This window comes from Giraffa tippelskirchi, chromosome 7 (genome assembly GCF_054371585.1).
Source record: "Giraffa tippelskirchi isolate mGirTip1 chromosome 7, T2T-mGirTip1v1.2.pri, whole genome shotgun sequence".
Taxonomy (NCBI): Eukaryota; Metazoa; Chordata; class Mammalia; order Artiodactyla; family Giraffidae; genus Giraffa; species Giraffa tippelskirchi.
The window spans coordinates 82,256,188-82,272,262 of NC_137281.1; the positions used below are offsets into that span (position 1 = coordinate 82,256,188).

General features: G+C 40.5%; 1 protein-coding gene and 1 long non-coding RNA gene across 2 annotated transcripts in view; both read left to right on the forward strand.

Moving 5' to 3' along the window:
• Positions 1–16,075, forward strand: part of SPESP1 (sperm equatorial segment protein 1) — a 128,484-nt gene that overhangs the window by 62,019 nt on the left and 50,390 nt on the right. The gene's annotated exons all lie outside the window — the stretch shown is intronic.
• Positions 2,336–9,933, forward strand: LOC145514337 (uncharacterized). The gene is made up of 2 exons (XR_014060068.1): positions 2,336–2,530; positions 5,739–9,933. It is a non-coding gene; the product is annotated as an uncharacterized LOC145514337 (long non-coding RNA).

Consider the following 16,075-nt stretch of genomic DNA (forward strand, 5'->3'; position numbering starts at 1 on the left):
AAGAGCACATTGTTTAATCCAGGACTGCTTGGTACACTTTGTTGTTGTTGTATAGTCACTAGTTCAGTTCAGTTCAGTCACTCAGTCATGTTCAATTCTTTGTGACCCCTTGGACTGCAGCACACCAGGCTTCCCTGTCCATCACCAACTCCCGGAGCTTACTCAAACTCATGTCCATTGAGTCAGTGATGCCATCCAACCATCTCATTCTCTGTCGTCCCCTTCTCCTCCTGCCTTCAATCTTTCCCAGCATCAGGGTCTTTTCCAATGAATCAGCTCTTTGCATCAGGTGGCCAAAGTATTGGAGCTTCAGCTTCAGCATCATTCCTTCCAATGAATAATCAGGATTGATTTCCTTTAGGATGGACTGGTTGGATTTCCTTGCAGTCCAAGGGACTCTCAAGAGTCTTCTCCAACACTTCAGTTCAAAAGCATCCATTCTTCAGTACTCAGCTTTCTTTTGTTCAACTCTCTGCAACCCCATGAATTGCAGCCAGCCAGGCTTCTCAGTCCATGGAATTTCCCAGGCAAGAATACTGGAGTGAGTTGCCATTTCCTTCTCCAGAGGATCTTCCTGACCCAGGGATCAAATGTGCATCTCCTGCATTGAAAGGTGAATTCTTGACTGCTGAGTCAGCAGGGAAACCATATTGCATTTGCCTCCCTCTGGTCCCAGATAGGTGATATTTAACTCCTTTTTGAAGTCTATGATCCCCAAACATCATGGGTTGTTGGAACTGGAAGATGCTGTTTGGAGGCTAATAAGTCCAGTTGACCAGATCAGTATCATGTAGGAGAAAGACTGATGTATTAAGGCCAAGGAGATCTGGGCATCCTCATTTTGGCCCTTCTGGTATCCACCTGACTGGCCAAGACTTTCTGCTTTTTTGAGATTCAATTTCCACAACAGAGGGATATGTATTGATAATACCTGCTTGGTCTACATTTAGGAATATTATGAGGGTTAAATGAGATAGAGTGTACAAAAGATATTAGTAAAGTCAAAGGTAATGAAAATATAAGGGATTATTGTCTCTGCTCTAAAGAAACTCATCATCTAATGGGGTAATATATAGCTTTTGGGGTGTTGGTTACATGACTATGTTCACTTTGTGAAAATCCATTGAGCTGTACAATGATAACTTGTGTACCTTTCTGTATGTATGTTAGGTTCAGTAGAGTTTACTGAAAAGTAAACTGGATTCATTTGAACTTTGTAATATGCATTCATAGATTTCAATGTAGCATTGCATTTTATTGGATGTTCCAATACAATTTATTTGCCTCTTCTCCTGGTGATGGACATTTGGGTTGTTTCTGGTATGGGGCATTCATGAGCAATGCCTGTGCATGTCTCCTAGGACACATGAGCACAAGTTGCTCAGGGAGTGGAACAGCTGAATCATTGTCTGTGGGCATCTTCAAGTTTACTAGATCATGCTAAACTGGTGTTTGAAGTTAAGCTCCTGTTCTCCTCCTCACCAGAACTGTATGAGATTACTCTCATTTGCTTGATGGTGGTTGCTAAGTCATATCCAACTCTTGCAACCCCATGGACTGTAGCCCACCAGAGTCCTCTATCCATGGGATTTTCCAGGCAAGAATTCTGGAGTGGGTTTGCTTGATAGCCATTAGAATTTTTGCCAATCTGACCAGTGTTCTGTGATATCTAATTGTGATGTTACTTTGTATTTTCCTCACATTGAACATATGTGTACTGGACTTTTGGATTTCTTCTTTTGAGAACTGCTTCCTCAAGGCTTTGCCCATTTGCCTACTGGGTTTTGTTTTCTTATTGATTTGGATTGAGGATTACTTAAGAATTCTGGGGCTCTGTGTGGACAAATACTCAGACACATTCTAATATGTTCCCATGGGAAGAAGTTACAGCTTTGACATCTCTGAGGTTACCAGCTGTGCTTCTTCTCTCAACGTGTCACAGGGGAGGATGGATTTTCCATTATGGTTTTATTACTGATTCCTATCTTAATGGCATTATAGCTAATCCTTTTGAAATTGACTTATGGCCTTACTGTATAGGCAATTTTTCCAAATATTCCAGGTGTGATGTGAAGGATGTATATTTTGCAGATGGTTGTTATAGGTTTACACATGTGCATTATGTCAAGTGTGTTACACGAGCTATTCAAATCTGTATCCCTTGTTGATTTTTTTGTCTGCTTGTCCTATTAATTACTGAGATAAATACACTAAAATATTCCACTGAAATAAAAGATTTATCTATTTATCCTTGTAGTTCTGTCCACTTTTGCTTTACATAAGACTGTTTCGGTCTATTTCACTTTCCATAGTACAAGTCCATGTCCTTAGTCCAGCTCATTGTCAACAGGAAAACAGAGCCCCTAGATCTGTCTTGTAGTGTGGCCACAACCTCTGCATCATGAAGCTTTTCCTTTCATCTTCCTTTATAATCCTGCCTCACTCACTTTGCAGAAGAAAGGGACTTTATACACCCTTTCCCCTTCTTACTATGGTTCTTTGCCTCCAGAGCACCAAAGGCTACTCAGAAGTATTAGTTATTAATATTAATCAAGAACCCATAAATTGAAGTCAAGGCTTTGTGTTTTTCATTAGTTAAACATGTATGTGTTAGGGACACAGCATGGCATTAGATTACAATGGGTTTTGATAACTTATAGTTATAACTTAAGTTATAACTTAAGACTGTTTAAAAATCTGAATGACATTATGTAGTAAAATTTCTCCCATTTCCACCCACTGATATATATATAAACATATTTTCTAATGATTTACATATAAAGAGATGGAAAGAGGAACAGAATTTGTGTTGATACTTGTCTCAATTTAATCAGTTCAATTCAGTCTGTCAGTCATGTCCAACTCTTTGTGACACTATGGACTGCAGCAAGCCAGGCTTACCTGTCCATAACCAACTCCTAGAGCTTGCTCAAATTCATGTCCATCAGTCAGTGATGGAGTCAGTGATGCCATCCAACCATCTCATCCTCTGTCATCCCCTTCTCCCCCTGCCTTCAATCTTTCCAAGCATCAGGGTCTTTTCCAATGAGTCTGTTCTTTGCATCAGGTGGCCAAATTTTGGAGCTTCAGCTTCAGCATCAGTCCTTCCAATGGATATTCAGGACTGATTTCCTTTAGGATGGACTGGTTGGATCTCCTTACTGTCCAAGGGACTCTCCAGAGTCTTCTCCAACACCACAATTCAAAAGCATCAATTCTTTGGCTCTCAGCTTTTGTTACAGTCCAACTCTCACATCCATACATGACTACTGGAAAAATCATAGCTTTGACCAGATGGACCTTTGTCGGCAAAGTAGTGTCTCTGCTTTTTAATATGCTGTCTAGGTTGGTCATAACTTTTCTTCCAAGGAGCAAATGTCTTTTAATTTCATGGCTTCAGTCACCATTTGCAGTGATTTTGGAGCCCAAGAAAAGAAAGTCTGTCACTGTTTCCATTGTTTCCCCATCTATTTGCCATGAAGTGATGGGACCAGATCTTTAATTCTTCTTCACTTTCTGCCATAAGGGTGGTGTCATCTGCATATATGAGGTTATTGATATTTCCCTCTGCAATCTTGATTCCAGCTTATGTTTCATCCAGCCTGGCATTTCGCATGATGTACTCTGCATCTAAGTTAAATAAGCAGGGTGACAATATACAGCCTTGATGTACTCCTTTCCCTATTTGGAGCAAGTCTGTTGTTCCATGTCCGGTTCTAACTGTTGCTTCTTGACCTGCATACAGATTTCTCAGGAGGCAGGTAAGGTGGTCTGATATTCCCATCTCTTTAAGAATTTTCCAGTTTGTTGTGATCTACACAGTCAAAAGTTTTGGTGTAGTCAATAAAGCAGATGTTTCTCTGGAATTCTCTTGCTTTTTCTATGATCTAACGGATGTTGGCAATTTGATCTCTGGTTCCTCTGCCTTTTCTAAATCCAGCTTGAACATCTGCAAGTTCATGGTTCACATTACTGTTGAAGCCTGGCTTGGAGAATTTTGAGCATTACTTTGCTAGTGTGTGAAATGAGTGCAATTGTGTGGTAGAATGAACATTCTTTGGCATTGCTCTTCTTTGGGACTGGAATGAAAACTGACCTTTTCCAGTCCTGTGGCCACTGCTGACTTTTCCAAATTTGCTGGCATAATGAGTGCAGCACTTTCACAGCATCATCTTTTAGAATTTGAAATAGCTTAACTGGAATTCTATCACCTCCACTAGCTTTGCTCGTAGTGATGCTTTCTAAGGTGTACTTGACTTCGCATTCCAGGATGTCTGGCTCTAAGTGAGTGATCATTGTGGTTATCTGGGTCATGAAGATCTTTTTGTATAGCTCTTCTGTGTATTCTTGCCACTTCTTAATATCTTCCGCTTCTGTTAGGTCCATACCATTTCTATCCTTTATTGTGCCCATATTTGCATAAAATGTTCCCTTGGTATCTCTAATTTTCTTAAAGAGATCTCTAGTCTTTCCCATTCTATTGTTTTCCTCTATTTCTTTGCATTGATCACTGAGGAAGGCTTTCTTATCTCTCCTTGCTATTCTTTGGAACTCTGCATTCAAATGGGTGTATCTTTCCATTTCTCCTTTGCCTTTCACTTCTCTTCTTTTCTCAGCTATTTGTAAGGCCTCCTCAGACAGCCATTTGCCTTTTTGCATTTCTTTTTCTTGGTGATGTTCTTGATCACTGCCTCCTATACAATGTCATGAACCTCCATCCATAGTTCATCAGGCACTCTGTCTGTCAGATCTAATCCCTTGAATCCATTTGTCACTTCCACTGTATAATTGTAAGGGATTTGATTTAGAGCATACCTGAAATGCCTAGTGGTTTACCCTACTTTCCTCAAGTTAAGTCTGAATTTGGCAATAAGCAGTTCATGATCTGAGCCACAGTCAGCTCCCAGTCTTGTTTTTGCTGACTGTATAGAGCTTCTCCATCTTTGGCTGCAAAGATATAGTCAACCTGATTTTGGTGTTGACCATCTGGTGATGTCCATGTGTAGAGTCTTCCCTTGTGCTGTTGGAAGAGGGTGTTTGCTATGACCAGTGCATTCTCTTGGCAAAACTCTGTTAGCCTTTGCCCTGCTTCATTCTGTACTCCAGGGCCAAATTTGCCTGTTACTCCAGGTATCTCTTGACTTCCTACTTTTGCATTCCAGTCCCCTATGATGAAAAGGACATCTTATTTGGGTATTAGTTCTAAAAGGTTTTGTAGATCTTCATAGAGCCATTCAACTTCAGCTTCTTCAGCATTACTGGTTGGCGCATACCCCAACCAGTTGGGGCATAGACTTGAATTTCTGTGATATTGAATGATTTGCCTTGGAAACAAACAGAGATCATTCTGTCGTTTTTGAGATTGCACCCAAGTACTTCATTTTGGACTCTTTTGTTGACTGTGAGGGCTGTTCCATTTCTTCTAAGGGATTCTTGCCCAGAGTTTGAGATTGAGTTCTAGATTGAGTTATCATTGCCATTAATATTAGTATGTTCTGTGCTGTGCTTAGTTGCTTAGTCATGTCTGACTCTTTGCAACCATGGACTGTAGCCTACCAGGCTCTTAGTAATACTAGGGGCTTCCCAGGTAGCTCAGCTGGTAAAGAATCTGCCTGCAATGAGAGAATCCTCGGTTGGATCCCTGGGTTGGGAAGATCCCTGGAGGAGGGCTTAGGAAACCCACTCCAATATTCTTGCCTAGAGAATCCCCATGGACAAAGGAGCCTGGCAGGCTACAGTCCATGGGGTTGCAAAGAGTCAGACACGACTGAGCAACTAAGCACAGCGCTGCACATACTAATATTAATGGCAATGATAATTCAATATAGAATTTTTTTTTTTTAACATTTAAAGCTCCATGGTCATTTGAAACTAAAAAATTTAAGTCAATTTTCCCATGTCTTAGTTGCAGATAAGGGTGATAAGGTAATCAGTTCTTAAAACTTTGAGATATAAAGCTATTTTTATGCAAAATTCAGAGTTCAAGAAAAAAAATTATGTGGAATTTTTGACTGTTAAAGATGAGTTCATTCATATGTTTTAAATGGACAAATCAATGGGAATCAAATTGCATAGTGTTTATTTTCCATTGTGTGTATTTAAAAGAATGTGAAAGATTTTGTTAAAATGTCAATTTCTGTGATATGTAAGAAATAACAAAAGTTTTTGAGATCAACTTTTAAAAAGCATACAATTCTTTTAGGAGTTTGCAACCAGAACACGGTGGAAGATCCTGACCCCATGCTGGCCTAGTCCATCTCCTGCCTCTGGGCATTCAAACTGTGCTGGACATTTGAAAAACCATGGATTTCCTGGGAAGAAGTTTCCTCCCTTGGTAAAAGTATTTCAGTAGCTCAGTGCATTTACCATGTGGAAATTCTGATACTTCCCTTTTTATCTAATAGAAGCTACATGTGAGAAAGGGCTTTATTGTCCAATCAGGAAAGGAGTGTCCCTATGTAGCAGTGAGTGCTCAGAGTACTCCAAAGGTGCTGGAATGGTGGACCTCACTCCCTTTTTGAGCTCACATCTGATCGACCACCTTATCCCAGCTGGAGAGAATAAGGGAGGAAGGGAAAATGAACAGATAATTTATGAAGTGCCTACCATGTTTCGGTACCTTACTAGCTACTTTCCTGTACGTTGTATAATTTCTATAACAATCCATCCTACAGATGAAGAAATGGAACCTCAGGAAGATGACAGGTGTACCAAGTTCATACAGCCTGTCAGTGGCATGGCTGGGATTTGATCCCAGGTCTCTCTAACTTGGTTATATCCATGGCCTCAGAATCAGCAGATGCATGTGCCTGCAGTCAAATTACTTAGCATCTCTGAGCTCAAGCTTCCTCATCTGTAAAATGGGCTAGTAATAGTTATTTTGCAGGTTGGTATTCACAATCTAGGGAGTTAATGTGTGGGCATACTCACATCTTTCACATAGGCCTAGCCCATGGAAGGCACTGAAGATATGATAATAAAATAATCAGGCACAAAGTTGGGTATTCTGGCACAATACTTTTGCCAGCAAAATGATGGCTAGTATTGGGACGTAAACCTTTGGGCGTATAGCTACATCTTGAAGGTGACAAACTGAGTAGTGCTTGCCTTAAACTTTGAAAGCAAGCAGTTAAGACTGAAGGATGGACTTGATTTTGCGGTAGGCAAAAGGAAAGATGGTTATTGCCTCCTAGGCATATCCATTCCACCCGCTTCTAACCAAGAATTTCCCACCATCCACTGTGTTAAGACAAAACAATGCAGTCCACAGAGCTCATTCTGCCGTCTGTTGGAGAAGAATGAAAAACCTCATGTTGCCTCATCCAGGCAAGGCAGTAGCCACAAGGGAACACCCTGCCTCCAAGACTCCCTTCCAGTTTTTCCACATGACAAACCATTTTCAAGCCTAAGACCCATCCTCAGCCTAGCTGAGTAAACTTTATCAGAAAATGGCAAACAGAAAAACTCTAGGTATCCTGGACTGAGGCAAATCTCAGAGTGAGAGCTATTCTTTATTATTTTGTATGTTTGAATCACTATTCATATAACCATCATGACCTTTGATGGATCTGCATTTAAAGCGCTAATGTGTGTGTCTAAACTTTGCACCGAAGAGATGAATTTATTAATCTGGGAGAATCTGGCCTGATGTTCTTGGAGCCATTGGTGTTGTTTGGGTGCCACCTGGTGGCCAATGATCGTCCCTGTTGAAGAGGTTGTTGGTCATCAGTTTTCCTAGCCCGGGCTACCTGTTAAGGATCGCCCTGAGATTCTCACAGGACTTCCAGTTGCTAGTTCTGCATATAAGCATTACTCTGGCCTGACAACATGTAAAAAGCTGAACATATTGAACAACCAACAATTCTTTTAGGATTCCTAAGAGAGGTAGGACACAGTAAACTACTGCTCCCAAGATTACAGAGACCAACAGGCAAATACAGAGAATACTAGCTTAATGGAGCAGAGATTCACCAGCCAAAACAGCTACAGGAACCAGTGTTGGTCAGGAAAACCCGAACTGTAACTGATGAATGGAGGACCCAGTCATAGGGTGACTGCCACAATATTTTGAGATGTGCCTCCAGGAGCTTGATCAGGTTCCCACAGGAAACAGCACAGAAAAATCCCCTCAGGCTTCCAGGAGGGGGACAGGAAAAGGAACCATTCTGAAATATATCAGAGCACTCTGTTCTTCTTAACACCTGTCCTAAGGAGAAACTACTCAAGCAGGGCATAGCTGAGCCTCCTCAGTTATGGGAGAAGCCAACTCCAGCCCAGTCTAGGCAGCCTGTTCCACCTAAGAGGGTGGGGAGCAGGGATGAGAAACACTTGTGAAGTTCACAGTCCAGCGGCAGAGGCTCACTAAGAGACTGAGACATAATCACAGGACTATAGAAATCCTCTCATATGCCCACAACTTTCCTTCATATCACTAAAGGCCGAGCAGTTCCTTCTACCTGGTGCATCATCTCCAGCTATCAAGAAAAAGCTTACAAACCACCCGAAAAGGCAAAACTTTGAAGAGACTGAGCAAGCATCAGAGCCAGACATGGCAGGAATGTTGGCATTATCAGTTCAAGAATTTAAAATAACTATGATTAATATGTTAGGGGCTCTAATGGATAAAGTAATCAGCATGCTAAAACAGATGGGGAATGTAAGCAGAGAGATGGAAATCCTAAGAAAGAACCAAAAAGAAATGCTAGAGATAGAAAACACTTTTACAGGAATGAAGAATGTCTCTGATGGGCTCATTAGTAGACTGGACACAGCTGAGGAAAAATCTCTGAGTTTGAGGATCTCTCAATAGAATCCTCTGAGATGAAAAGCAAAGAAAACAGAGACTAAGAAACAGAACAGAATATTCAAAGGCTGTGGGGCAACTCTGAAAGGTGTAACACACTTAATGGAAATACCAGAAGGAGAGGAAAGGGAGAAAAGAACAGAAGAAATACTTGAAACCATGCCAGGGAATTTCCCCCAATTAATGTCAGACATCAAACCACAGAGGATAAATGCCAAAAAAACACCCTACAGGGCGCTGCCTGGTGGTCCAGTGGTTAAGAATCCACCTTCCAGTGGAGATTATGCAGGTTTCATCCCTGGCTGGGCAGCTGAGATCCCACCTGCTGCAGGGCAGCTAAGCCCACGCACCACATCTAGAGAGAAGCCTGCGCACCACAGCGGAAGATCCTGAGTGTCGCAACTGAGTCGATGCAGCAAAATAAATACATAAATAAGTAAATATTAAACAAAAACAAAACACCCTACACCTGGGCACATGATTTTCTCATTACAAAAAATCAAAGGTGAAGACAAAAATCCCGAAAGGAACTGGGGGAGCGATCTTATCTATAGAGGATGACAGATAAGAATTACACTTAATATCTCTTCAGAACCCAGGAAAGCAAGACGAGAATGGAGTGAAATGTTTAAAGTGTTGAGTGAAAAAGCCCACCAACCTAGAATTCTGTACTGTGTGAAATTATTCTTCAAAAGTGAAGGATAGATAAAGTCTTTCTTGGACCAACACAACTGAGGGAATTTGCTGCCAGTAGATTTTCCTTCAAAAAATATTTAAAAAGTTCTTTAGAGAGAATGAAAATAATATAGGGCAGAAACATGATCGACATTAAGAAAGGAAGAACATCAAAGAAAGATTAAATAATGATAAAACAAAAACTATCATTTTTTCTTATTTTTTAAAATTTATTACTTATCATTAAATAATATAATTTTCTTATTCCTAATTGTTTAATAGTTTGTTCAAAATAATAATGGCAAAATATATTCGATTATGATTATACATATACATTTAAATTTATATATGCTTATATATATAAGTGAAATGGTTTGTGGAAAATCTCTGTACCTTCCTCTTAATTTTCCTGTAAACCTAAAACTGTTCTGAAAAAATAGAGTTGTTTTTTTTTTGAGTCTATGGTCATCTTTTTTAAGTCTATGGGGGTCATTCCCAAAATGCTCAGTGGTAAAGAACCTGCCTACAGTGCAGGAGATATGGGTTCAATCCCTGGGTCAAGAAGATCCCCTGGAGAGGGAAATGGCAACCCATTCCAGTATGCTTGCCTGGAGAATCCCATGGACAGAGGAGCCTGGCAGGCTACAGTCCATGGGATCACAAAAGGGTCAGACACGACTTAGTGGCTAAAGAACAACTTGGTAGGGAGGGACATTGGTCTTGTTAAAAAAAAAAACAGCTTCACAGATGATTCTAATGTGCAGCCAGGGCTGAGAACCACTGCGTAAGGATTTCATTTTCAATTACTGGTGGGTAGTTTTCTTTGATTTATTTCACAAAATATTGTGATTGAGTTCTCACCAGGTGCTAAGCACTGTTATAAGAGATAATGAGCCAAAAAAGACCAGTCCCCTGTCCTCACGTAGATTACAGATCTTAACAAAATAAGTTCACAATTCTTTAATAGTTATTATAGCTAAGAACAGGGCAGCCTGAACTCATCTAGGGGTTAGCAAAGGTTTACCTAAGGAATTGACCTTTGAAGTGAGTTCTGAAAATTGAGTTGGAGTTAACTAGGTGAGCGTGATGGACTGAACTACTTAGGTAATTGCCTCAGATGTCCTTACCCTTTTGGGCAAATGGCCCATGAAGTTGGAGGAGGCAGGCTTTTCTTGACCTGACTCTGGTCTCTCCCTAAGTGGACAATCATGTCCCTGGATAATTGAAGACAATTACATATTTATTTCATTGAGTTAACGTAAGAAAACAATAATGTAGGAAAGCGTTGTCTCTAGGGACAGCTACTAGTATGTGGATGAGGAAGGTACAGGAAGGAGGCAAGACGGAGCACTGAAAATATAGAAATGCAACCTAAAACAAAAAGATGCCATATTTCGTGAAACTGATTGGCAGAGGCACAGCGCTGGTGAGAATGGAAAATCTCTCTCACACAGCAAACTCACTGTTAGAAAATTAGCCTGCAAAATTATGGGATCGCTATCTGAAGAGTCTAGCAGAGAAAGAGAGCATGGCTGGGCTTAAATAATAGGATGGTAGCCCGGTCTGGTAGAGAGGTTTCTTTTTGAGAGAGGAAAAGTACGTATTGTGTGGGAGGTTGTGTCAGTGGCTGAATTACCATTGATTGCTCCATGTGGGATTGTGTAAAAGCAGATTCATGTGCAGAAACATTTCTATATAACAATCTCTCCTATCCTTTTAGTTTCAGTTCAATTCAACACACTTATTGAGTACCTGCTGATACAAGGCTTTGGCAGGGATAAAGAACTATATTTTAATGAGAAGGGGTAACACCTGGCATCCTGTGCTGCAGGAACATGGTCTAGAATGGAAGGCTGACATGCGACAAGTCCAAATACAGTGATTGCAATAAAATAATCAGTGCTTCCCCAATGGCTCAGCAGTTAAGAATCTGCCTGTGATACAGGAGACACGGGTTTGATCCTCTAGAGGAGGAAATGGCAACCCACTCCAGTGTTCTTACCTGAAAAGTCCCATGGACACAGGAGCCTGGCAGGCTACAGTCCAAAGGGTTGCAGAGTTGGACACGACTGAGCACAGAGCACATGGTATGTTAGAGGTATGAGAAAGTGAAAAGTGAAAGTTTAGTTGCTCAGTCATGTCCGACTCTTTGTGACTCCATGGACTGTAGCCTACCAGGCTCCTCCGTTCATGGGATTTTCCAGGCAAGAGTACTGGAGTGGGTTTTCATTTCCTTCTCCAGAGGATCTTCCCAACCCAGGGATCGAACCCGGGTCTCCCACATTGTAGGCAGACACTTTACCGTCTGAGCCACCAGGGAAGTCCTAGGTATGAGAATGTATGTTTAAATGTGTTATACGAAAAGAAAAGCACAATAAATTGTAATTGAAGAAATGTGAGTGAGGATGATTCCCAGAAGACATGACATTTGAACAGATTTTGAAGAATTAATTGAATTTTGATAGATTTGACATAGGAGTAGTGGAGGGGGGAAGGAGCTTCTGCTTTAAGAACTGCACAAGGCCGTTTTTACTTGGTAAGTGTTTGCTGAGCTCATACTGAACATGGTATAGATACTGTGTGGGATATAGAAGTAGGAGGACCTTCTACCATGAAAGGAGCCAAAACACATCACAAGGAGACAAAAGGTATGATGTTAAATTACAATGTGTAATTACAGTGACAATTATATTGTCAGAAGGGTCCAGGAATGAGATAGAGCCATTGCCCCAAATATTTGCAGCATAGTGGAAAACAGCCTGCTGAGAGCAAAGGGCAAGATGAGAGGTACATTGTTACCATTACCTTTTCTCCAGTTTTGGGTTAAAATGCATCGTTATTTCTTAATGTTTATGAATTATATCTGAAAATGTTTTGGCAAAAAATTCAAGTATGAAAAGTAAAAAAAATAAATCAGAACCTTCCTTTATTATTTCCAACTCCCTCCAAGCCCACATCTCTCTGCAGGTATAACTACCATTTAATTTGGTGTGGATCCTCCCAGAATTTTATCTATGCATTTACATACAATTATATGTATATAAAAAAATATATAGTTTTTTTGTCTCTGTGTTTTATAGAAATGGTAGTATTCTGAACATTTTCATCAACTGTTTTTTTACTCCAATATATTTAGGGAACTCTACATGTTGTTCCATTTATATATACCTTGTTTTTTAAAATTGGTACTCTGTGGTATGGCACATCTGACTTAGTTACTTAAGTATTTCCATCTGATCAACCATCAAGTGGGCAACCCATTCAGGTTCTCCTCGATGTATACAACAACAACAATAGAACCTAGTCTGGATTTAGTAAATGGAGCCTTGTCTTAAGCCACCATTCTAGAGAGTCATGGCCCCATTGTTGATCCCAAGATCTGAATCAATTCACAGATCCAAGAAGGAGGGGAAGCTGGGGACCCCTGAATAAGAACCCAGTGATGGCACTAAGATACTGAACTGAGAATCTTACTTCAAGCCATCCCCAAAGAGACCAGTGGCCATTGGCTAAGTAACAGAGTACTGAGGAAAGGGAAATACCAACAGCTTATCTGCCATCGTTGTCCACCATTGAGGGGGGACTCCTAGTGGGCAAGGGAATAAATGATGCTTTGATTTGATCTCATCTCACAGTAGGCTCCTACAACAATGCGGGAGACCCATGTTCGATCCCTGGGTTGGGAAGATCCTCTGGAGAAGGAAATGGCAACCCGCTCCAGTACTCTTGCCTGGAAAATCCCGTTGACAGAGAAGCCTGGTAGGCTACAGTCTATGGGGTCGCAAAGAGTCGGACACAACTTCACTTTCACTTTCACTTTCACAGTAGGCTCACTGGGACATGGACTTTAAAGATACTCAAAAGTGTTTGGGTTGGGGAAGGGAGAGTAGATAGAGCTCTTTGCCTCACTAAAAATTAAGGAATTGAAGATTAAAACAAGATTCCCAAGCTGATTGTTAATTCAATACATTGTTTATGGGATGGAAATTGGTATTTTCCCTTTGACCCAGCATCCCCACTTTTAGGAATTATCCCTTAGAATTACCTTCACTGATACACAGAAGAAACTGAAAGAAGCTGTAAACATCTATTTTACTTATACCTTGGAATTAAACAACCTCTGAGGTAAGATGTTTTGAACCTGTTTGGTAACTATTGCCTAAATTCCTGAGTATATAGTTGAAACTGATATACTTAGAAATTAGCAGAATCTTTGCACTGGATCCCTGAACCATGGAGTGAGAACTATTACAATTGGAAAACCCAGACTGCCCCTTTTTTTACCAAGTCAAAGAGTAATATGGTATCCCTGGGAAAACCATAGCAATTAGTGCCACTGTCTAAAACTTGAAAGATGCAGAAGTGATGGTTTCTATCCCAGCTTGCAATTTACCTGACAGTGTGGCTGATGCACAGCTTAGAAGAATTTGGAGAATGTAATGACAGTGACTTCAATTGCATCTGCTTTTATAGCTGCTGTCTCTTTCATGGCCCCTGATATGTGTTATCAATTTGTCAAGTGCTTCTTTCTCCATCTCAAGAAACAGTGATATCAGAAGCAGCTTGCTTTTACATGGCAGGGACTGCAGAATACTTTCAATATCTTGCCTTAGACTTGTAGCAGCTCCATGGTTTTGTGATTCAGTTTTGTATTTAGAGGGCTTCCCTTATGGCTCAGCTGGTAAAGAATCCGCCTGCAATGCGGGAGACCTGGGTTCGATCCCTGGGTTGGGAAGATCCCCTGGAGAAGAGAAAGGCCACACATTCCAGTATTCTAGCCTGGAGAATTCCGTGGACTGTATAATCCATGGGGTCACAAAGAGTTGTATTTAGAAACCTTGATCATCTCACCAATCCACAGGATATGGTCCTGGTCCTCTACATAGATGTCATCATGCTGAGAGGGCCTGGTGAGTGGGAAGGAATAGGTCTGCTGGTTGCCTTGGAAGACACAGGCATACCAAAGATGGCAGATAAATACCAAGAAAAATCAGGAAACTACCACATCAGTAAAGTTTCAGGGAGTCCAGTAGTCTGAGTCATGATGGATACTTGCTCCAGAAAGAAAGACTAGTCTCTTCATCTTGTACCCTTCTACAATCTTGACAGAAATACCATACTTCTAAAAACAAAAAAACAAAAAACCCCCCACACTTTACTCGGTATTGTGGTATAGCAAATTGGGGCTTCCCAGGTGGCTCATTGGTAAAGAATCCACCTGCCATGCAGGAGACACAGGAGACATGGGTTCGATCCCTGGGTTGTGAAGATTCCCTGGAGGAAGAAATGGAAACCCACTCCAGTATTCTTGCCTGGAAAATTCCATGGACAGAGGAGCCTCGCAGGCTACAGTCCATGGGGTCGCAAAGAATGGGACATGACTGAGCAACTGAACACTCACACATAGCTAATTAAACAATGTTGTGATAGTTTTAGGTGAACTAAGCCCACATGCTGTCACTCACCAAAACTTGAGTGTTTGACCTACAACAAAAGATCCTGCATGATGCAACAAAGATTCTGAGTGCCACAACTAAGACCCTACACAGCAAAACAAACAAAATAAGGTACCCCAGAGATTTGAGTTTTGATCTCTTTATAGTATCTTCTGCTCTGTTGAAAGTCAAATTTTTCCTCATTGCTCTTAAAAAAATTTTCTGAACACTCTTGTATGTTTGATTTTCCAGGTGAGTTTTTGAGTGAGTTTATCAAGTTTCATAAACAATTCAAATAAGGTTTTTGATTACCATTTCTAACATGTGACAATTCAAGCTTCAGAAAAAATTGTAGTTTATTAAAACAAGCTAAGTCTATTTACAAAGCCATGAAACCCTAATTAGACTTCAAATAGAGAAGTTCTTTTATTTTCAAATAAATAGTCCTATACTCAGGTTAATTTTATTCAGGTCAAAAATATTTTGTTTAAATTTAACTGTAATTAATAAACCATAATGGAAAAGAAAAATAGTAACTGAAAGGATATTCTCAGGATGTTTTCATTATACCCTTACAAAAGGTTAAGACTCTTCCCATGGATTGTCATTGACGATACTCATGAGACTTTCTGCTCCTTCAACATATGATGTTGGAAGGGGAAGGAGAGGGGCATGGAGGATGTTGGGGAGGAAACTAAAGACTGAAATTACAACCTCAAATTTTCAAACTAGGTTTGTATCAGACAACCTAACATTACTAACTAGATTTTAGCTATCTTGTGCCATAAAATGATTGGATTCTCCCTAAATTCCATCCATTGTATGCCAGCCAGCCACAGAGTGAGTTTTGTTGACCCTCACAAATGCTATAATTCAACATGGTACGTGGAATTTTTGTAGCCCGGTAGTCCTTAAGGTATTGTCTCATAATTATACTCTCTTTGATGGTGAATGTACATCTTTAAGAACACTTTTAAAATTATGCCTAGGACCATGGAGCTTATAATGTGATGTAGGATAGTGTGCCTTTCCCAAAAGAGAAATCTATTAAAACCCTACCAGTTCCCTCTTCTAAGCAGAGGCAAACAGCTTATTTCATGTAGTAAAAAGATTGGAGAGGGTTACCTAGGAGCTGGAACTCCCAATATAGAGAGTAAATGAG